This window comes from Scyliorhinus torazame, chromosome 8 (assembly GCF_047496885.1).
Source record: "Scyliorhinus torazame isolate Kashiwa2021f chromosome 8, sScyTor2.1, whole genome shotgun sequence".
Taxonomy (NCBI): domain Eukaryota; kingdom Metazoa; phylum Chordata; class Chondrichthyes; order Carcharhiniformes; family Scyliorhinidae; genus Scyliorhinus; species Scyliorhinus torazame.
In genome coordinates, this window is record NC_092714.1 from 34,501,781 (window position 1) to 34,523,277 (window position 21,497).

At 50.9% G+C, this 21,497-nt stretch overlaps 1 protein-coding gene across 11 annotated transcripts in view; it reads left to right on the forward strand.

Moving 5' to 3' along the window:
- itsn1 (intersectin 1 (SH3 domain protein)) overlaps window positions 1–21,497 on the forward strand; it is a 295,505-nt gene that overhangs the window by 8,604 nt on the left and 265,404 nt on the right. The gene's annotated exons all lie outside the window — the stretch shown is intronic.

Consider the following 21,497-nt stretch of genomic DNA (forward strand, 5'->3'; position numbering starts at 1 on the left):
CTTCATTCGAGGGCTCATTCTTGTGAACCTCCTCTGGACCCTTTCCAAGGCCAGCACATCCTTCCATAGATATAGGGTCCAAAACTGCTCACAATACTCCAAATGGGGTCTGACCAGAGCCTTATACAGCCTCTGAAGTACATCCCTTGTCTTGTATTCTAGCCCTCTTGACATGAATGCTAACATTGCATTTGCCTTAACTGCCGACTGAACCTGCACATTAACCTTAAGAGAATCGTGAACAAGGACTCCCAAGTCCCTTTGTGCTTCTGCTTTCCGAAGCACTTCCCCATTTAGAAAATAGTCTTGCCTAGATTCCTCCTTCCAAAGTGCATAGCCTCACACTTTTCCACATTGTATTTCACTTGCCACTTCATTGCCCACTCTCCTAGCTTGTCCAGGTCCTTCTGCAGCCTCCTTGCTTCCTCAATACTACCTGTCCCTCTACAGATCTTTGTATCATCTGCAAACTTAGCAACAGTGCCTTCAGTTCCTTCTTCCAGATTATTAATGTATATTGTAAAAAGTTGTGGTCCCCGCACAGACCCCTGAGGTGCACCACTAGTCACCGGCTACCATCCTGAAAAATACCCCTTTATCCGCACTCTCTGCCTTCTGCCAGTCTTCCATGTCAGGATATTACCCTGAACACCATGGGCTCTTAACTTATTTAACAGTCTCCTATGCAGTACCTTGTAAAAGGCCTTCTGGAAATCTAAATAAATCACGTCCACTGATTCTCCTTTGCCTAACTTGCTTGTTACCTCATCAAAGAACTCTAAAAGATTTGTCAGACACAACCTCCCTTTGACAAAGCCGTGCTGACTCAGTCCTATTTTACCATGCACTTCCAAGTGCTTTGCGATCTCATTAATAACAGACTCTAAAATCTTACCAATGGCCGAAGTCAGGCCAACCGGCCTATAATTTTCCCATCTTCTGCCTCCCTCCCTTCTTAAACAGTGGTGTTACATTAGCCACCTTCCAGTCCTCTGGGACCCTTCCTGCCTCCAGTGTTTCATGCAAGATCATCACTAATGCCTCCACAATTTCCTCAGCTATCTCTTTTCGGTAGTCCATCCGGTCCAGGTGACTTATCCACCTTCAGACCTTTCAGTTTCCCCAGAACCTTCGCCTTAGTAATGGTCACTGCACTCACCTCTGCCCCCTGGAGCTCTGGCATCTCACTGGAGTCTTCCACCGTGAAGACTTAACACCTTGGGTGTTTTTTTTCCCCCCCTCCCCGGATTTCTGTGAAGCAACTTAATAATTGAGGCAGGATTTAGAACTGGGTATGAGGTTTTAAAGTTGGTTTATGTTTGGGTATTAGCTCCTGGAGGACGGTTCACCCAAAGTCAATGAGTCAGTGGCAGTCCAGCGAACCTCTGTGGCATTGATGACTACCTTTTTGTTGCACGATCTTGTTTTCTGCTTTCCAAACAATACACTGGGTAGGTTCAGTGCATCACTGCTCCATTTGTGTCACCATAGGAGCAAGCAGACTTATGACACCGCTTCATTGTGAAATTCCTATCCCGTTTCTTCCTCCACCAGTACACATCCCCTTTCTTAGAACAAGTGCAGGAAATGAACCTCAAGCAAGTGACTGTAGGAGAAATTGAAAGCTAATGCCTGTTGCCTTCCATTTCAGCAAAAGTTAGCTTTCATTGTTGTACTGAAAGCTTTTGTAATAATGCACCATAGCCAAGTGCATTACTCTCTGCAGGAAGTTTTATCAATGGTTTTGAAAAATTAAGGTGGCCTTGTCACCAAGATTTCATGTTGCAAAATTTTTTAATAGTTGACCCTTGTAATGCTGTTCATTGTGCTGGTGTAATTTATTATGAAATGTAACATGCCTTTTGTCAATGCAATGTTCCTGTCTTGGAGCACTCGTGACCAAGTGATGCTATACGCTCGTGTTGAAATCTGTGGTTTGATTAACGTTGTGGTTGCAAATTTGTCTCTCAAATAACTCCGTTATTTGCACAACGAATGCCTTTGGTTTGATCCCTAGCCTGAGGTCACTTATTTATCTCGGCTAGAGTAGGAAAATAGGTGTTCTGTTGTTTGGGAATGGATAATTCACCAGAGGTCTTGTTCATAATTGGTGTCTATACTCCCGTTACAACTGTTGCATCAGCTAAGGATAGGTTTGGGAAGGACTTTGATAGCCTCATATTTCTCAATCGACTGCCAGCACTCTGTGGAGATTCAATATGAGAATAGTTGCAAAGTGAAATGAAAGGAGTCCGTGGATCGTTATACTCGAAGGAGCCAGTGCCTTCGGAAGCAAAGGCATAACTGATGACAAGAAATTTCCTGATTCTTGATACTTTTCTCTATGGTTAATTGGGGATATATTTAATGGAGGTAACAAAAGGAATATATTTTTTCCAATTTCTATTTGATTCTTTTTATGTAGTGATTCTCCAGAGTTTGTTCCTTTGTCTTGGTTTTCCCACGCAGTGCATTATCTATCTGAGAACAGGAAGTTTACTTCAGTGAACAAGCGGGCATGAGATGTGCAAGAGAAAATGCTACCAGCTGTATGACCGAATTGCCAATTTCAATGTGGGGATTAATGGACAAAAATCCACATTTTGTAGCGTCCATCTTTGTTCGTGCTGAATCAAGCCTTGACTTCAAGCCTCACTCAAGAGATTTGAGTTCATGATCTCAGCTAATAGATCAGTGCAATGAGATGTTCAGTTGAGGCCCACCCAAGTGAACATAAACAATCCCATGACTTTATTCGAAGATTAACAGGGGACCTGTTCCTTTGTTTTGGGCATTATCTATCACTCAACCAGCATCTCCTAAAGGAAGGTTATTTGATCATTGGCCTTAATGCTGTTCATGGAACCTGGCTATGTGCAGTTGGCTGTTGCATCTCTCACCATTAAATTAGGGATGACTCTTCAAAAAGTAATGAATAGACTGTAACTCTGTGGGAGAGCACAGGGCTAAATCGCTGGCTTTGAAAGTAGACCAAGGCAGGCCAGCAGCACGGTTCAATTCTCGTACCAGCCTCCCCGAACAGGCGCCGGAATGTGGCGACTAGGGGCTTTTCACAGTAACTTCATTGAAGCCTACTTGTGACAATAAGCGATTTTCATTTCATTTCATTTCATTTCATTGTGAATGCTGCTGCATAAATGCAAGTTTGGACCTTTGTTCTTTTCTGCAACTACCTTCCCCATGTTGCATGGAATTAGTATTCTTTGCATGGTGGCATGCTGATCCCCCAATTCATCAAAAAGCATTGATAGCATAAGTGGCTAAAGAATTAAATGCGAGTTTTGTGCTTTGTGGTGGAACGTATTATCAATTCTTGCAAACTGCACAGTTTATAGATTAAAGTATGCAACAACAAAAATATCATTCAATGTATGTTTAAGAGCTAAATAATCATTTGTAGTTTTCTCAGCCATATGACCAGAGACGCATGTAATCTGGATGTGTAAATAAATTTACTTGGTTTAACAGTTTGTGGAACTTTAGATACAAGTTAAATACAGAACTGTAACACTTTGCAGTTGTCTATATCTTTCACAGGCCTTAAACTGCCAGAAGGAGTCTCTACACCTGTAAAAATGGCTGTGCTGGCAGCCGGTAGCGCACTGGTTGGTCCCAGGTTCGATCCCGGCTCTGGGTCATTGTCCGTATGGAGTTTGCACATTGGGTGTTTGCGTGGGTTTTTCCCCCACAACCCAAAGATGTGCAGGTTAGGTGGATTGACCACGCTAAATTGTCCCTTAATTGGTGAAAAAAATGAATTGGGCACTCTGAATTTTTTTTTTTTAAATGGCTGTGCTCCCATGTCTCGTATGCTGTGTCCTCCTATTGCCCTTGTGGAAAGGTTTCCTCACATTGCAACCAAATTTTCAGGTGCATAGTGCAGTAATTCTCCTTTTGTTACAGTGCAAGCTTTTAAAACTTTATCCTCCGAAGCCTGCAATGTACTTTCTGTTGCTTTGAATGCATTTTTGTAGCAGAAATAAAAGTTGAATTAAATATTGAAAAATTCTCCTGGTTTCAAGTTCCTAAAACATGCTGATGGTGCACATGAATGATAATGAAGTGAATTGAAGCTCACATTTTCATACTTAAAAAAGGAATAGATGGTATAAGTTTCGTGTGATAGCTGTCCATTTGAAGTGTGGACATATTCTAACAAGTTTGAGAGGATGATTGAGCATAATTCTGTACTGGCAAAATGGATGCAACTTGGTTATAATTTCAGGGCTAACTTCCAGCTTGTATGCACAGCGGGAACCCCAGGCCAGTATGTCGACCAAACATATAATTTTAAATTGGTAAAAAGCTCTTGCAGATTTGATGCATAAAACATCCAGCAACCTGTTGGATCAATTTCTGTTCCCTTGCTTTTGCATATACCCCCCCCCCCCCCCCCCCCCCACCCCCGCAACCTCCACCCCCAAAAGCCTTCAGCACAACTGAATAGTGATTAACACTAATAAATGTTGGATGACAATCTTGATTCACATTTCTGTTTGTTGTTTTTTGAGGTCAGGCAGCATGGTAGATTATAATGGTGTTTATACTAGATTTGTGTGTTGAAAATATAAATTTGTTAAGTTACTATTGTAACAAATTAAACGCCAGTCATGGTAATCATATTGGGGAAAACCCATGTTTTATTTTTCTTTATCATAAATGTGGCAACATTAGCCTGTGATTTTAGAAAAACATCCCAAAGCATTTGACGAAAGCGTAATCGGACAAAAATGGACACTGAAGAGGCTACGGGCTGTGTAACACGAGCTTGATCAAGAAATGCATTCAAAGGATAATTTAAAAGGAGGAGAGGCAGATGGAGTGATAGTTTTGGGGAAAACCGAGATCGTGCCCTCCATCATTGGCAACGGTTAAGCAAGTCTAGTGGTGACTTCCGGTTGCGGCTATGCCTAGGTAGGTCGCACATTCGGCAGCTCCCGCCGGGAACGGACTTTTGGGCTCTTCAGAGGGACCCCAATGGCAATTGTTCGACGGCTCCCAGTGTGGGAAGGTGACAGCAAGGTTCCCCGACACTATATGGATTGAACCAGGAGTGGAGCGGTTAAAAAAAGTGATCCTGGTGCAGCGGAAAGTGCGAGGGAGGAAAAGCAAGATGGCGATGGGTGGAGACCAAGCAGCGTGGGCGCAGTGGTCACAGGAGCAGCAGGAGTTCCTTAAACGCTGCTTTACGGAGCTGAAGACCGAAATGCTGGCGCCAATGAAGGCAGCGATTGAGAAGCTTGTGGAGACCTAGAAGGCCCAAGGGACGACGATCCAGGAGGTGCGGCAAAAGCTTCGGAGGACGAGATCTTGGGCCTGGCGGTGAAGGTCGAGGCGCTGCACAAGAGGTGGCAGGAAAAATTTGAGGACCTGGAGAATAGGTCGAGGAGGAAAAATCTTTGGATTCTGGGTCTCCCTGAAGGAGTGGAGGGGCCCGATGCCGGGGCATATATGAGCACGATACTCAATTCGCTGATGGGCACGGGAGCTTTCCCGAGGCCCCTGGAGCTAGATGGGGCTCACCGGGTCCTAGCAAGGAGACCCAAGGCCAACGAGCCGCCAAGGGCTGTAGTGGTGAGGTTCCATCGCTTTATGGACCGAGAGTGTGTCCTGAGATGGGCGAAGAAGAACTGAGCAGCAGGTGGCAGAACCGATCCGAATTTACAAGGACTGAAGTGCGGAGGTGGCCAAGAAGAGGGCTGGTTTTAACCGGGCTAAGGCGGTTCTCCGTCGGAAGGGGGTGAAGTTCGGTATGCTGCAGCCAGCGTGATTGTGGGTCACGTTCCAAGATCGGCACCACTATTTTAAAACGCCTGATGAGGCATGGAACTTTATCCAGGCTGAAAAGTTGGACTCAAACTGAGGGTTTGTCGTGGGGGGATGTTTACTGCGTTTGGGGAATGTTCTTTTTGTTTTGGTGCTGGGTGGGGATGGGTGAATGGATTTGATGTGGGGGCTGTGGGAGAGTGTGGGCATCGGTGTTGGAGAGGCAGGGTCCCGCGGAGGAAGGGGGGGGGGGTGGAGGCCTGGGGATGGGGAGTTGGGGTAAGGCTGCAAAAAGGAGCTGCGCCAGAGGGGGCGGGGCCGGCTCAGACTGAAAGCGCGGGCTTTTTCCAGTGTTAGGGAAGGATGGGGGGGAGGGGGAAGGGGGAAGGGCGGTGCTGGAGAGGAGCGCACGCTGACTGCCAAGGGGTGGGTGGATTCTCACACTGGGGGATCGATGGAATGGCGGGAGAGGCTGGGGTCAGTAGGAGTCAGCTGACTTACGGGAGTGTCATGGGGGGAGCAAAATGGCTATGGGGGGAGCAAAATGGCTAGATGAGGATCTAGTGGGGGGGGGGGGATCTGGGTTGCTGCTGCATTGGCCAAAGGGGAGCTGGAAGTAGGAGAGGTAGTCGGGGCGGGGGTCCGCCGCCTGGGGGACTGGAGGGTGCGGGAGGCGCGGGCACGTGGCTGGTCTAGAAAAGGAGATGGCTAGTCGTCTGGGGCGGGGGGGGGTGGGGGTGTGAGTAGCCCCTTGATCCCGCTGATAACTTGGAATGTGAGGGGCCTGAACGGGCCGGTCAAGAGGGCCTGGGTGTTCGCGCACTTAAAGGGACTGAAGGCAGACGTGGTTATGCTCCAGGAGACACATCTGAAGGTGGCAGATCAGGTTAGGCTGAGAAAGGGATGGGTAGGGCAGGTCTTTCATTCAGGGCTGGATGCGAAGAACAGAGGGGTTGCAATACTGGTGGGGAAGCGGCTGTCGTTTGAGGCACTGAATATTGTAGCCGATAATGGAGGTGGATATGTGATGGTGAGTGGTAGTTTGCAAGGGAACCAGATGGGGGAGGGAGTGGATCCATGGAGGTTTGCCAGGCCGCAGGCCAAGGAATTTTCCTCCATTGCAATGTGGGTCGTATAGACCGATCTCGCTCTCAATGTTGAGGCTAAGTTGCTGGCGAAGGTGCTGACTACGAGAATTAAAGACTGTGTCCCGGGGTGATTCAGGAGGACCAGACAGGATTTGTGAAGGGTAGGCAGCTGAATACAAATGTGCGGAGGCTCTCAAATGTGATTATGATGCCCTCGGTGGAGGGGAAGCGGAGGTAGTGGCAGCTATGGACGCGGAGAAGGCCTTTGATAGGGTGGAGTGGGAGTATCTTTGGGACGTTTTGGGGCGGGGTTCATTGGGGTTCATTGGGTCAAGCTGCTATATAGAGCCCCGGTGGCGAGTGTGGCTACGAACCGGTGGAGGTCGGTGTACTTTCGGCTGTACCGGGGGGACGAGGCAGGGGTGCACCTTATCCCCCTTGTTGTTTGCATTGGCAATTGAGCCGCTGGCCATGGCACTGAGGGCGTCCAGGAAATGGAGGAGATTGGTTCGGGGGGGAGAGGAACACCGGGTGTCGTATGCCGACGACCTGTTGTTGCATGTTGCGGATCCAGTGGAGGGGATGGCGAAGGACATGCGGATCCTTGGGGAGTTTGGGGACTTTTCAGGGTATAAACTTAACGTAGGGAAGAGTGAGCTCTTTGTGGTGCATTCAGGGGACCAGGGAAGGGGATAGACGAGCTACCGTTGAGGAGGGCGGAAAGGAGCTTTCGGTCCCTGGGGATCCAAGTATCTAGGAGTTGGGGGGGGGCCCTGCACAAACTTAATTTGATGCGGTTGGTGGAGCAGATGGAGGAGGATTTTAAAAGATGGGATACGCTGCTACTCTCGCTAGCGGGTAGGGTGCAGTCGGTCAAAATGACAGTCCTTCCGAGGTTTCTCTGTGTACCAGTGCCTTCCCATTTTGATCCCCAAGGCCTTTTTCAAACGGGTAAGCAGGAGCATCATGGGATTTGTGTGGGCGAATAAGACCCCGAGGGTGAAGAGTGTTTCTGGAGCGTAGCAGGGACGGGGGTGCTGGCGCTGCCGAATTTGTGGCACTATTATTGGGCAGCCAATGTGGCGATGATCCGTAAGTGGGTAATAGAGGGAGAGGGGGTGGCGTGGAGGAGGCTAGAGATGGCATCCTGTGTGGGCACGAGCCTGAGGGCGCTGGTGACGGCACCGCTGCCGCTCTCGCCGGCAAGGTACACCACGAGTCCGGTGGTGGCAGCGAGACTGAAGATCTGGGGGCAGTGGAGACGGCATAGGGGCGAGGTGGGAACCTCTGTTTGGTCCCCGATTCGGGAGAACCATCGGTTCGTCCCGGGAAGGATGGATGGGGGGTTTCAGAGCTGGCATCGGGCAGGGATTAGAAGAATGGGGGACCTGTTCATCGATGAGACGTTTGTGAGCCTAGGGGTGCTGGAGGAGAAGTTTGGGCTACCCCCGGGAAACTCTTTCAGGTACATGCAAGTGAGGGCGTTTGTGAGGCGGCAGGTGAGGGAATTCCCGCTGCTTCCGGCACGTGGGATTCAGGACCGGGTGATTTCGGGTGTATGGGTTGGAGAAGGCAAGGTTTTGGCGATTTACCAGGAGCTGCAGGAAGAGGAGGAGGCCTCGGTAGAGGAGTTAAAGGGCAAGTGGGAGGAGTAACTTGGGGAGGAGATAGATGAGTGTCTGTGGGCTGATGCCCTGAGTAGGGTTAATTCTTCCTCTTCTTGCGCCAGGCTCAGCCTAATACAGTTCAAAGTTACTCACAGAACGCATATGACAGGGGCGAGGTTGAGTAGGTTCTTTCGGGTGGAGGACAGATGTGGGAGGTGCTCGGGGAGCCCGGCAAATCACGTCCATATGCTTTGGTCCTGCCCGGCGCTGGTTGGGTTTTGGAGGGGTTTTTCGAGGACTATGTCCAAGGTGGTGAAAGTCCAGGTCAAGCCGAGCTGGGGATTAGCATTATTTGGGGTATCTGATGAGCTGGGAGTGCAGGAGGTGAAAGAGGCCGGTATTCTGGCCTTTGCGTCCCTGGTAGCCCAGCGGAGGATTTTGCTATTATGGAAAGATGCGAAGCCCCCGAGTGTGGAAGCTTGGATCAATGACATGGCAGGGTTCATCAAGCTGGAGAGGATAAAGTTTGCCTTGCGAGGGTCTGTGCAGGGGTTCCTCAGGCGGTGGCAACCGCTCCTAGACTATCTCGCGGAGCGTTAGGAGGAGGTCAGCAGCAGCCCAGGGGCGGGGGGTGGGGGAGAGAGAGAGAAGGGAGGGGGGGTTTCTTTTGGGATGGCGTTTGGGTTAAGGTGTTTTTTTTTTTCTCCCTATTTGTGTTTTTTACTGTTATATGGGGGAAATCCAATGTATAATTTCTGCTTGTTGTGTTCTTGTTTCTTCTTGTTGGGGGGGGGGGGGGGGGGTGTTGAAAATTTGTTGAACAATTTGAATAAATATATATATATATATATTTTAAAAAGCAAGTCTAGTGGTGAGAAAAGGTATGGATGAGTATATTTTGGTAACGCAAGGCTCGAGGCAGCACGAGGACAAGTGTTGCTCTTCTGTAATGGAGCTCAACACTTGGTCAAGTTCGATCCAGAGATGGTGAACTGATTCTATGTGAAGTGGTGACTAGGGAAGGCAGCACTAAAATTGCTGAGAAGGTGTTTGCGGAAGATGCCGCAACAACTTAGCCAGCCAGGGCTGGATTTTGGACAAGCAATCTCACAAAATAAAGGCAATGCATGGGCCAGAGGAAGGGGAGGACAAGTCGAATTGTCATCTCATCAGTGTCGATATGGCATAGGAACCCATGCAGGGGGCCAGAATGATTAGTGAGTGGATGGAGAAGGCTAGAGTAGATCCTTGGAGGATTTCAGTAAAGGTCGGGCACCTGGAGAAACCAATGCTGGAGCTGGCTGTGATTGGATAAGTAATTGGAGCTAAAAGAGAGCAGATTAATAGGGGAAGGGGTGGGGGGGGGGGGGGGGGGGGGGGGCGGCTGCTGGATGAGGATGGTTTTGAAATAGGTTGGTAAGATGGAAAGGTCTGCAGAGTCTTGATACACCCATTGCTCGACATATCCGATGTGGAGGAGTGATCCAAAAAAGCCAATTTGTCACAGACAAATTTTGTGTTTTCTTACTGCCCATAATAAAAATGTTTTGTATGTGAAGTGTGTGTACTTATTATTAGAGTGATTATCCCAATTTATTCCCCAATTTAAATAATTCCAGCAGAAAATGTTGAGTCAAAAATAAAGATTCCATACTTGCCTTTGCCTTGGAGGTTTAAATATGCAATATCTCACTCAGATGCCCTACCACTCTCAAAGATTAGATATAGATGAGGTAAAAACAATACAATTTCAATTTGTGATTTTCTTGGTCTATCTTTAGCAGGCTTGTAGTTTGTTAGATGAGGTGAAGGTTTTGTAAGCAGAGACTTCTTGGGCTGTGAGGCTTTTTGTAGTGGAATTACCAGGAGGTTGGATCTCTGGTGAACTTGAAGTTCCATTTTCGAGGCTTTGTTGTTTATTACTTTGGCTGCTTGGTTGACATGCAGCTGGTCCGATGGCTTCTCAGCTCTTTAATGGAGCACTCTCACTGCAACAGTGCTTGCTGTGTAAAAAGAAGATAGAAACAAACCATAGCTGTCTCATCATGTGACACAATTTCAAAGCTTTTTTACAAAGAAAGGTGATTTGTTGATCACACATCCGGGTTATCATTTGGCACTTTCGAATTCATCCTGTCTAGTTTAGATGAGAGAAACCATTCTACTACAAGGGAGCAATCCCTTTCACGTTTTGTCTAACACCTAATATTGATTATTTTGTCCGTAATGACACCAAAAGCTAAGTTGTCTGGAGTAGTATAGTTCTCTTTTTATGGTCCATCCTTCAATAAAGATGTTTAGTTTCCTGGCTGGCCATGAATGTCCATGCTTAATTAGGTGTTTGCTTGAGACTCTGGACTGTTTAGCTCAGAATACCGAAAGGTACCTGATATGGGGTGGCCATTTTAACAGATGTGTGTTCAATGTTTTGAAGGCATTGTCTGAAAGTTTATGATGTACTGGAGCATGACACAGTTGATATACAATTACAAAACCAGAAAAGTGGATTACAAGTTAAGCAACATGACCAAATATTGTGGTACTGTTGTCAGACCTCCCTTTTTAAGTATTGTGTTCTGTTTCGGTCACTGAGACGGGGAGACGTGTTTGAGGCGGTGCATAGAAATGTTGTGAGGTTGATTGCTGGGTAATGAGGAAAGACTGGAGAAACTTGGCGTTTTGAGCCAGGAAAGGAAGCATCTGAAATGTGATCTCTGGTATACAGGGTTTAAGAAGTGGGTAAAGTATTGCAGTTAAACAGCAAAATTAGAGCAAGGCGGCATTGATTAAAATTAGAAAATTGTAAATCTGGAGCTGAATTTAGAAAACCAGTGTAGTGGTGAATAGTTGATTGTTTTTTCAGACTGCCACTGGGGTCAAAAGTTGATGATGTTTGGAATGGGTGTGGAAGCCCCTAGAATCTTCCATAAAAGTCGGTGAACTCTTTTTAAAACCAAAATGGAAGTAACATCAAGATCTTTCTGCGCTAATGTACCAAGATGACCCAAATGACCTTTCTCAACCTTTTAACTGGCCTAAGAGTAAGAGGCAAGGAAAGTGGCCTTTTCTTGGTTGGCTTTCTATATTCTGGTCTTTGACCATGTCCTTATTCGCACCAAGTCCTGCTCACCCATCTTCTTGCAGTTACACAGGGCCTTGGTGAGACCACACCTTGAATATTGTGTGCAGTTTTCATAAAATCCCTACAGTGCGGAAGGAGGCCATTCGGCCCATCGAGTTTGCACTGCCCCTCTGAAGGAGAACCCTACCTAGGTCCACGCCCCGCCCTATTCCCGCAAGCCAGTAACCCCACCTAATTGTTGGACCCCCTAAGGTACAATTTTAGCATAGCCAACCCACCTAACCTGCGCATCGTGGATTGTGGCAGGAAACCGGAGCACCCATGGGAGAATGTGCAAACTCCGCACAGTCGCCCAAGGCCGAATTGAACCCGGGTCCCTGGTGCTGTGAGGCAGCAGTGCTAATCACTGTGCCACTGCGCAGCCTGTGGTCTGCTTATCTGAGGAAGAATATTCTTGCTATGGAGGGAATGCAGCAAAGGTTTACCGGGTGATTCCTGGGATTGCCGGACTGACGTATGAGGAGAGATTTGAGTTGTTTGAAGTTCAGAAGAATGAGGAGAGGAATGTCCTAGAATCATAAAAGATTCTACCAGGACTAGACTGTGCACATGGTGGAGGGTCGAAGCCAGGAGTCAGTCTGGGGATGCGGAGTAGACCATTTAAGACTGAGATGAAGAGATTTCTTCACTCAGTGGTGAGCCTGTAGAATTTGCTACCACAGAAAGCAATTGAGGCAAAAACATTTTCTGTTTTCAAGGAGTAGATGTCGCTCTTGGGCTAAAGGGATAAAAGATCTTGGGGAAAGTCGGAACGGGTTACAGTTGGGTTATCAGCCATGATCATAATAAATGGCAAAGCAAGCATGAAGGGCCAAATGACCTACTCCTCTTTTCTGCTCTCGCAGCTGAGGGTGCCTTGTTTCCACGCTAACATTGAGCCCATGGGTGATTGAGGGGTCCAGTGTGCGACGACCTATAGTCTTTGTTACAGGTGAGGCAAACAGAGGCTGTAGGAGGGGTGAGTTGGGTTGTCACATGTTCCTATTGCTGTCAGTGCTTTGCTTCACCCTGCTCTTGAGTGTTCAGCTCCTTCCCAGAAGCATTTCCTCCATTTTGTGCAGTCTTGAGCCAGGTGTTCTTGGGGATGTTGCATTTTTTCAAGGAGGCTTTGAGGATGTCCTTGCAGTGTTTCCTCTACTCTACTCTCTGGGACTCACTCGCCATGTTCAATCTCCAAGTAGAGAGCTTGTTTTGTGAGTCTTGGGTCAGGCATGCGGACCATGTGGCCTGCCCAGTGGTGCTGATTGAGCATGGTTTGATGCTGGGAATGTTGGCCTGAGTGAAAACACTGTTGGTGTGCCTATCCTGCTAATAGATTGGCAGGATCTTCCGGAGGTGGCACTGTGTACTTCTCCAGGGCTTTGACATGCTTGCTGTAAATAGTCAACCTCTCGTAGCCATAAAAGAGGGCAGATATTAATACTGCTCTGTTGATCATTGGTGCCAGGTCTGAGGTCCTGGTCTTCAAGCACTCTTCCTCAGGTGGCACAGTGAAGATGGTCTTCGACCTCGCCGATGTCTGCCCCTGTTGACAGTAGGCTCCCAAGGTATGGAAAAGTGGTCCATGTTGTCACAGAGCCTCACCGTGGACTTTGCCCCCTCCAGTTATCAATGCTGAGTGGCAGGGGCAGATTTGTTGCGTACCTCTGTCTTACGGAGATTTAATGTAGGGCCAGTGCTCTCATGCAATTTAGTGAAGGTGTTGATGATTGCTTGGAGCTCAGCCTCCGGGTGTGTGCAGAAGCTAGCATTGTTTGCACGCTGTAGTTCAATAACCGAGGATGGGACAACCTTGAATCTGGCCTACAGGTGGCGGAGGTTGAACAGATTCCCATTTGTTCTGAAGTTTGGCTCCACTCCAACGAGGAGCTTGCTGAGGCTGAGCTGGGGTACTGTAGCAACTAGAGCATCAGGGCGATGAAGAAACTTTGCTTGACTCCAGTCTGAATGGGAATTGTGTCTATGATGGATTGTTGGTCAGTAACGCGGCTTGTATGTCATCATGGAGCAGATGGACGACGGCAAGGTAGCTCAAATGGAGGAGGACATTCCAGAAGCCCTCGGAAATGGAGGAGGACATTCCAGAAGCCCTCGGAAATGGAGGAGGGCATTCCGTAAGCCCTCGGAAATGGAGGAGGGCATTCCGTAAGCCCTCGGAAATGGAGGAGGGCATTCCGTAAGCCCTCGGAAATGGAGGAGGGCATTCCGTAAGCCCTCGGAAATGGAGGAGGGCATTCCGTAAGCCCTCGGAAATTCAGGAGGGCATTCCGTAAGCCCTCGGAAATGGAGGAGGGCATTCCGTAAGCCCTCGGAAATGGAGGAGGGCATTCCGTAAGCCCTCGGAAATGGAGGAGGGCATTCCGTAAGCCCTCGGAAATGGAGGAGGGCATTCCGTAAGCCCTCGGAAATGGAGGAGGGCATTCCGTAAGCCCTCGGAAATGGAGGAGGGCATTCCGTAAGCCCTCGGAAATGGAGGAGGGCATTCCGTAAGCCCTCGGAAATGGAGGAGGGCATTCCGTAAGCCCTCGGAAATGGAGGAGGGCATTCCGTAAGCCCTCGGAAATGGAGGAGGGCATTCCGTAAGCCCTCGGAAATGGAGGAGGGCATTCCGTAAGCCCTCGGAAATGGAGGAGGGCATTCCGTAAGCCCTCGGAAATGGAGGAGGGCATTCCGTAAGCCCTCGGAAATGGAGGAGGGCATTCCGTAAGCCCTCGGAAATGGAGGAGGGCATTCCGTAAGCCCTCGGAAATGGAGGAGGGCATTCCGTAAGCCCTCGGAAATGGAGGAGGGCATTCCGTAAGCCCTCGGAAATGGAGGAGGGCATTCCGTAAGCCCTCGGAAATGGAGGAGGGCATTCCGTAAGCCCTCGGAAATGGAGGAGGGCATTCCGTAAGCCCTCGGAAATGGAGGAGGGCATTCCGTAAGCCCTCGGAAATGGAGGAGGGCATTCCGTAAGCCCTCGGAAATGGAGGAGGGCATTCCGTAAGCCCTCGGAAATGGAGGAGGGCATTCCGTAAGCCCTCGGAAATGGAGGAGGGCATTCCGTAAGCCCTCGGAAATGGAGGAGGGCATTCCGTAAGCCCTCGGAAATGGAGGAGGGCATTCCGTAAGCCCTCGGAAATGGAGGAGGGCATTCCGTAAGCCCTCGGAAATGGAGGAGGGCATTCCGTAAGCCCTCGGAAATGGAGGAGGATCAGTACTGTTGGTTGCATTTCTCCTGTAGTTGCTGCATGGTGAAGATATCTGTTGTGCCCCTTAATGGGTGGAATCTGCATTGGGATTCTCCAAGGAGCTGTTCGGCCACAGGGAAAAGAAATTAAGGAGGACTCTCGCGATGACCTGTTCTGTGGCTGATGATGGAGAAATTCTTCTGCAGTTATTGCAGTTGGATTGTTCACCTTTGTTGAAAGTGGTCACGAATGCAGTGTCTCTTAGATCTGTCTTTCTCGGACTTCCGGGTGCGGCTATGCAGAGCTAGGTTGCACATTCGGTAGCTCCCGCTTGGAACGGACTTTTGGGCTCTTTTACAGGGCCCCCACGGCATTTGTTTGACATTTCCCGGTGTGGCAAGAAGACTGCAACATTCCCCTGACCGTGTCCCCCAGGAATGTTGTGTCTTTTGGCTACCAGACCCGGCAGAAACAGTAAAAGATTTGGCTGCAACAGGATAAACAGGGCCTCTTCCAGCATGCAGGCGGGGGAAGGGCAAGCTTAAAGCTGCAAACTGACCTGAGGGCCTTTATCAAAAGTGAATTCTAACAGCAGAGGGAACAACTGTGAAAAGATCTCACCAAGGCCATTGAAGGAGTGGGGATGAGGCTTCTGGTGGTGGCCATGGAGGAGTAGGTCGTGCATTCGGCAGCTCCCGTCTGGAACGGACTCTTAGACCTTTTTCAGGAGTTTCCACAGACATTTTGGGGTAGATTGGTGAAGCGAACACTGCCAAAAGGATTCCCTCTCGAGACTTTTGGGCTCTTTTCAGGGCCCCCAAGGGCACTTTTTTGACGTTTCCCGGTGTGGGAAGCAGTTAATAATAGCTCCCCGTCAGTATACGGCTTTAACTAGGAGCGGGGTGACAAAAAAGGTGGTGGTGGACCAGAAGAAGGGAGGGAAGAAGGACAAAATGGCGGCGGGCGGAGACCAGGCAGCGTGGAGGCAGTGGGCGGAGGAGCAACAGGAGGGTATCCAGCGCTGCCTCAGAGATTAAAACGGACCTGCTAGAGCCGATGAAGGCTTCTATTGATGAGCTGCTGGAGACACCGATGGCGGCGATCCGAGAGGCTCAACAAAAGATCACTGACAATGAGGACGAGATCTTAGTCCTGGCGGTAAAGGTGGAGGCGTACGAGGCGCTCCACAAGAAATGGCAGGAGCGGTTCGAGGAGATGGAGAATCGGTCGAGGCGGAAGAATCTGCGGATTCTGGGCCTGCTGGAGGGGCCGGACGTGGGGGCCTATGTGGTCACCATGCTAAACTCGCTGATGGGAGTGGGGTCCTTCCAGGGGCCCCTGGAGCTGGAAGGGGCCCATAGAGTGTTGGCGAGGAGGCCCAAGGCTAACGAGCCTCCGCAGGCGGTGCTGGTGCGGTTCCATCGGTTCGTCGATCGGGAGTGTGTGCTCAGGTGGGCCAAGAAGGAGAGGAGCAGCAGGTGGGAGAACGCGGAGGTCCGGATATATCAGGACTGGAGTGCGGAGGTGGCGAAGAGGAGGGCCGGGTACAATTGAGCGAAGGCGGTGCTGCACAGGAAGGGGGTGAAGTTTGGCATGTTGCAGCCGGCGCGACTGTGGGTTACCGACAAAGGACCGGCACCATTATTTTGAGTCTCTGGAGGAGGCGTGGGCCTTTGTTCAGGCCGAGAAGCTGGACACAGACTGAGGGTCTGGATGGGCGATTGGGGACTGCGGTGGATATGTTATGCCTATTTTTGGTTCGGGGGGGGGGGCCTTTGCATTGCTTTGGGTTTCTTTTTCTCTGTGTTTTTCTCTTTCGGGTTGGGGAGGGTGGATGGGGCGGGTTGGGCACTGTTTTGGTTGGTGGCGGGGCCTGGTAGGTGGAGAGCGCGGGATTTTTTCCCGTGCCGAAGACTGGGGGTGGGGGGGGGAGCGAGGATTGTTTCCCGCGCTTAGAACGGAGGGGGACAGCCTGTGAATGGGGAGCGGGAGAGGAGGGTGTGCCACACAATGGGAGGAGTGGAAGGGGAGGCGGGAGTGGCCGGGGTCAGCAGGAGTCAGCTGACTTGCGGAAGTGCAATGGGGGGAGTAAACCAGCTAGGATGGGTCCTAGCTGGGGGGTGGTGGGTGGGGGGGGGGGAATCGAGTTGCTGCTGCTAAGATCAAGGAGGAGCTGGAGCGAGTTGGGTGGGTCGAGACTGGGGTATGCCGCTGTGGGGAACGGGCCGGGTGTGGGGTGCGGGCGCGTGGCTGGCCGAGGAGGGGTCATGGCTAGTCGGCGGGGGAGGGGTGTGGGTAGCCCCCTGATCCGACTGATAACCTGGAATGTAAGGGGACTGAATGGGCCGGTTAAGCGGGCCCGCGTGTTTGCGCACCTGAAGGGGCTGAAGGCGGATGTGGTTATGCTCCAGGAGACACACCTGAAGGTGGCAGACCAGGTAAGACTGAGGAAAGGGTGGGTAGGTCAGGTGTTTCACTCGGGGCTAGATGCCAAAAATCGAGGGGTGGCGATCTTGGTGGGAAACAAGGTGTTATTCGAGGCGTCGAGCATTGTGGCAGATAATGACGGTAGGTACATAATGGTAAGTTGCAGGGAGAGGGTGGTACTGGTCAATGTGTATGCTCCGAACTGGGATGATGCGGGTTTTATGCGGCGTATGTTGGGTCGGATCCCAGACTTGGAAGTGGGGGGCCTGATAATGGGGGGAGACTTTAACACGGTGTTGGATCCTGCACTGGATCGCTCCAGGTCTAGGACGGGTAGGAAGCCGGCGGTGGCTAGAGTGTTGAGGGGATTTATTGACCAAATGGGAGGGGTGGGCCATTGGAGATTTGCAAGGCCGGGGGCTAGGGAATTTTCATTCTTCTCATGTCCATAAGGCTTATTCTCGAATCGACTTTTTCATTTTGAGTAGGGCGCTGATAGCGAGAGTAGAGGATACCGAGTATTCGGCAATAGCCATTTCGGACCACGCCCCGCATTGGGTGGACTTGGAGATGGGGGAGGAGAGGGACCAGCGCCTGCTGTGGCGCTTGGAGGTGGGGCTGTTGGCGGACGAGGAGGTGAGCGAGCGGGCCCGAGGAAGTATAGAGAGGTACTTGGAGACCAACGACAACGGGGAGGTCCGAGTGGGGATGGTATGGGAGGCACAAGGCGGTGGTGAGGGGAGAGCTGATCTCCATCAGGGCCCACAAGGAGCGGGGGGAGAGGCTGGTGGGGGAGATGGTGAGGGTAGACAGGAGGTATGCGGAAGAGCCTGAGGAAGGATTGTTAAGGAAGAGGTGCAGCCTCCAGGCCGAATTCGACCTGGTGACCACCAGGAAGGCGGAGGTGCAGTGGAGGAAGGCCCAGGGGGCGGTCTAAGAGTATGGGGAAAAGGCAAGCTGGATGCTGGCGCATAAGCTTCGGAAGCGGGATGCAGCTAGGGAGATGGGGGGAGTTAAGGACAGGGGAGGGAGCGTGGTGCGGAGTGGGGTTGGCATCAATGGGGTCTTCAGGGACTTCTACGAGGAATTGTACTGATCCGAGCCCCCACGGGAGGAGGGAGGGATGGGCCGTTTCCTGGACCAATTGAGGTTTCCAAAGGTGGAAGAGGGACTGATGGCGGGACTGGGGGCCCCGATTGGGCTGGAGGAGCTGATCAAAGGGATAGGAAGCATGCAGGCGGGGAAGGCACCGTGGCTGGACGGTTTCCCGGTCAAGTTCTATAAAAAATATATGGACCTGTTGGGCCCGCTGTTAGTTAGGACCTTCAATGAGGCAAGGGAGGCGGGGGCTTTACCCCCGACGATGTCCCGGACACTGATCTCCTTGATCCTGAAGCGGGACAAGGATCCCCTGCAATGTGGGTCTTACAGACCGATTTCCTTGCTAAATGTTGATGCCTAGGTGCTTGCGAAGGTCTTAGCCACGAGGATTGAGGATTGTGTGCCGCAGATCATCCAAGAAGACCAGACTGGGTTTGTGAAGGGGAGACAGTTAAACGCGAATGTGCGTAGGCTTTTGAACGTTATCATGATGCCGGCGAGGGAGGGGGAGGCGGAGATAGTGGTGGCGATGGACGCTGAGAAAGCCTTCGATAGGGTAGAGTGGGAGTACCTGTGGGAGGTGCTGAAGAGGTTCGGGTTTGGGGAGGGGTTTGTCAGGTGGGTTAGGCTGTTGTATGAGGTCCCGATGGCGAGTGTGGCCACAAATAGGAGGTGGTCCGAGTACTTTCGGTTGCACCGAGGGACGAGACCGGGGTGTCCCCTGTCCCCCCTGCTCTTCGCACTGGCGATTGAACCCCTGGCTATGGCACAGAGAGTCGAGGAACTGGAGGGGGGGTTGGTGCGGGGTGGGGAGGAGCATAGGGTGTCGCTTTATGCGGACGACCTGTTGCTGTATGTGGCGGACCCGGTGGGCGGAATGCCAGAGGTAATGAGGATGCTTAGGGAATTAGGGGACTTTTCGGGGTACAAGCTCAATATGGGGAAGAGCGAGCTGTTCGTAGTTCAGCTAGGGGACCAGGAGAGGGGGATTGGCGAGCTCCCACTAAAAAGGGCGGAGAGGAGTTTCAGATATTTGGGGGTCCAGGTGGCCAGGAGCTGGGGGGCCCTACATAGGCTTAACTTTACAAGGCTGGTGGAGCAACTAGAGGAGGAGCTCAAGAGGTGGGACGCGTTGCCGCTGTTCCTGGCGGGTAGGGTGCAGTCAATCAAAATGACGGTGCTCCCAAGGTTTTTGTTCCTGTTCCAGTGTCTCCCCGTGTTTATCCCGAAGGCTTTTTTTCAGGCGGGTTAACAGGAGTATAATGGGGTTTGTGTGGGTGCGAGGGACTCAGAGGGTGAGAAGGGTGTTCCTGGAGCGGAGTAGAGATAGGGGGGGGCTGGCGCTGCCCAACCTCTGTTGGTACTACTGGGCCGCCAATGCGACAATGGTGCGCAAGTGATGGAGGGGGAGGGGGCTGCATGGAAGAGGCTGGAGACGGCGTCCTGTGTGGGTACGAGTCTGGGGGCGCTGGCAACGGCGCCGCTGCCGCTCCCTCCAAGGAGGTATACCACGAGCCCAGTGGCGGTGGCGGCCCTCAAAATTTGGGGGCAGTGGAGGCGGCATAGGGGGAGAAGTTAGGGCCTCGGCGTGGACCCCATTACGAGGGAACCACCGGTTCGCCCCAGGAAGAACAGGTGGAGGGTTTTCAGGGTGGTACAGGGCAGGCATTTGAAAGTTTGGGGACCTGTTTGTGGACGGGAAGTTCGTGAGCTTGGGTGAGCTGGAGGAGAAGTACGGGCTCCCCCCGGGGAACACCTTCAGGTACTTACAGGTAAGGGCGTTTGCCAGACGGCAGGTGGTGGAATTTCCACGGCTATTGCCACACACAGTACAGGACAGGGTGCTCTCGGGGGGGTGGGTGGGCGTGGGGAAGATCTCGGAAACTTACCAGGTGATGCAGGAGGAGGAGGAGGCCTCGGTGGTGGAGTTGAAAGGTAAGTGGGAGGAGGAGTTGGGAGAGGAGATCGAAGAGGGTACGTGGGCAGATGCCCTCGGGAGGGTGAACTGTTCCTCTTCATGCGCGAGGCTCAGTCTCATACAGTTTAAGGTGCTGCACAGGGCACACATGACCGGGACAAGGATGAGCAGGTTCTTTGGGGGTGAGGACAGGTGTGTTAGGTGCTCAGGGAGCCCAGCAAATCACACCCATATGTTCTGGGCATGCCCAGCGCTGGAGGAATTTTGGAAGGGCGTAGCGAGGACTGTGTCGAGGGTGGTAGGATCCAGGGTCAAACCGGGCTGGGGGCTCGCAATATTTGGGGTGGCAGAGGAGCCAGGAGTGCAGGAGGCAAAAGAGGCTGGAATTCTGGCCTTTGCGTCCCTGGTAGCCCGGCGAAGGATTCTCCTTCAGTGGAAAGATACAAGGCCCCCAAGCGTGGAATCCTGGATCAGCGATATGGCAGGGTTAATTAAATTGGAGAAGGTGAAATTCGCCTTGAGAGGGTTGGTACAAGGGTTCTTTCGGCGGTGGCAACCGTTCTTAGACTTTCTGGCAGAACGCTAGACATTGGTCAATGGCAGCAGCAGCTCGGGGGGGGGGGGGGGGGGGGGCGTGGGTGGTTACTTTATTTTTGTTTATGTTATTTACACTGGAAGGGTCTGAGGGGGTGTGTACACCTGTTGTCTTAATTTGGGATGTTAATGTTAATTTATTATTTAGGTACCGGGGGGGGGGGTGGGTTTGGGGGGTTGCTTTTTTAGATTGTGTTTTGTACTTAACCCTGTTGGGTACTTTTTTCTTATTTTGTTATTGATATTTTATGAAAACCTTGAATAAAAATTATTTATATAAAAAAAAAAGATCTGGCATTCTCCTCCTCCCGCCCCTGTGCTTGCTGACGTACATTTGCTTCTGTTAAACAACACCTTGACTTGAAAATTCTCATTGTGTTCAGATCCCTTCATGACCTTGTCTATCCTTGTGCATGTTTTCTACAACAGACCCACAATGCTCTTGAGTTCTCTGTGCTGCTCCAATTCTGGCCTGTCGAACAGCACTGATGTTAATTACTCCACCATTGGCAATCATGCCTCTTGAAATTTTTCTATAAATCTCTCCACCTTTTTACGATGCGCGTTAAACCCACCTCTTTGATGATCTGCTGTAACATCTCCTTTATTTATTTTGGTGTCAGTTGTTGCCTTACATAGAAAATAAGAGGAGCAGGAGGCCAG